Source organism: Amphimedon queenslandica, unplaced genomic scaffold (genome assembly GCF_000090795.2).
Source record: "Amphimedon queenslandica unplaced genomic scaffold, v1.1 AMPQUscaffold_6306_Cont21734, whole genome shotgun sequence".
NCBI classification, from domain to species: Eukaryota; Metazoa; Porifera; class Demospongiae; order Haplosclerida; family Niphatidae; genus Amphimedon; species Amphimedon queenslandica.
Genome location: NW_003553401.1, coordinates 1 through 1,829, shown reverse-complemented (window position 1 = coordinate 1,829; position 1,829 = coordinate 1). Strand labels below are relative to the sequence as shown.

General features: G+C 38.2%; 1 long non-coding RNA gene across 1 annotated transcript; it reads left to right on the top strand.

Annotated features, from left to right (window-relative positions):
* Positions 1–337: 337 nt before the first annotated feature.
* LOC109592099 (uncharacterized) lies at positions 338–1,822 on the top strand. Its single transcript, XR_002190173.1, has 5 exons — positions 338–459; positions 558–655; positions 769–863; positions 1,606–1,674; positions 1,752–1,822. It is a non-coding gene; the product is annotated as an uncharacterized LOC109592099 (long non-coding RNA).
* Positions 1,823–1,829: the final 7 nt, after the last annotated feature.

Sequence of the window (1,829 nt, the reverse complement as noted above, 5' to 3'; positions counted from 1 at the left end):
TACATGACCATGTACATGTATGGTCTACCAGTTAATAAAACACCCTGATCCACTAATAGGTTTGTGGTGAATGGTAACAGTATCTTTGCATTATGCTAATGACTGTAGTGTAGTAGGTAGAGTTCTTGGTTAGGTTAGATCATTTGTATTTTGGCACTAAGAGATATTGTTCATTCAAGAAGATGTGTACTTGTATAAACCTCTAGTATTGTCTTAAACAATGTTAGTTCATTGACTATACAGTAGAGGGTACATGTGTATTATTTAACTGTAGCTAGAGGTAGTAATTTCTCCCTCTCTTTCTCCCCCTCCCTCTCTCTCTCCCTCTCTCTCTCTCTCTCTCCCTCCCTCCCTCTAGTACCCCACATTATTCTCAAGAGGTGTTGATCTCGTTAAACAGTTTCCATTGTCTTATTATACACTGGGACTGACTGTGGCCCACCTCTTAGGACTAAAGAAGTATGCCACCATTATCATCATCATCATCATTATCATTATCATCATCATTACTATTGTTATTATTTCATTATTTATTTTATAATTCATTATATTTTTAGTGTGACTCCATTCTCAACTGTTGCTAATGGTAAAAGTCATCATTTAGAGTCGAAGTACCCAGAAGCTGTTGATCTAGATTGTTCTACTAACAGTAGTGGTGAGTTTGTATACATCAAACAGTCACCTCTACCTCCTCTCTCTCTCTCTCCCCCTCTCTCTCCCTCCTATCTCCCTCTCCTTGTCATGTTCCTCTTGTTCATTCCTTATTAGAGTCAGTGACATTATGTGAAGAATGTGATCAGTCCAAGGTGGAGTATTTGTGTCAGAAGTGTGACTGTAAATTGTGTGACAAGTGCTTTGATCAGGTAACAACAACAATAATAATAACAACAACAATAATAATAACAACAACAATAATAATAATAATAATATTAATAATATTTATTTATTTATTACCACTCTAGCTGTTTACAAATGTACTTAAGTATTGTTACATTTATTTATGTATGTCGTTATTTTCCTCACTATTCCTGACCTTCATTAGCTGTTAAGTTGCTAATCCCCAGCACAATACAATACACTACAGTATATTACAATACACTACTCTACACTACAGTATACTAAAATACAATACACTACAATACTACAGTATACAATACAGTACATGTTGTGTTGATCCATCACCTTCAGTTCCCATCATACCTTCCCATGTACATACACTAGTGTCCCTACATGTACATGTACTTGTAAATGTATCAAAGACTCTCCAATTAGAAGCTAATGGTGTCTATACCTGTACTTGTACATCCATCAAGTGAATACGTAAGTCTTATATGTAAAGCAAGGAGGTTCTTCTAATGGAAGTAGATCTACTGTGGGTAGGGATTAAAGGATAGGAAGTTGGTGTTGATTAGCTGCTGCGGTTTGTGGATGTGAAAAGGGAAGTGTTACTAAACCCACGGACACATCCCAGCCACATCCTAGTCACCACCTGCTGAGAAAGTGTTGTATCCTAAAACCATCCACACACCTGGTATATCCTATATATAATACACTTACATCATTCTGCTAGTCACAGTTGAGGTTAGACTCTCTCTCCCTCTTTAGATCCATTCTGTTTCTAAGGTCCTCAAGACTCACAGTAAGGTGATTATTGAGTCCTCTGTACTGAAAATGGTAAGCTACTCTCTGGCTGTGAGTCTTGTTAGCTTGGCTCTCTCTCCCTCCCTCCCTCCCTCCCCCTCTTCCTCTAGAGTAATGACAGACAGTCGCAGCTCACAGCTGCTATGAGGACAGCACAGAAGCATCAACACTCACTGGCTCTCACTAGA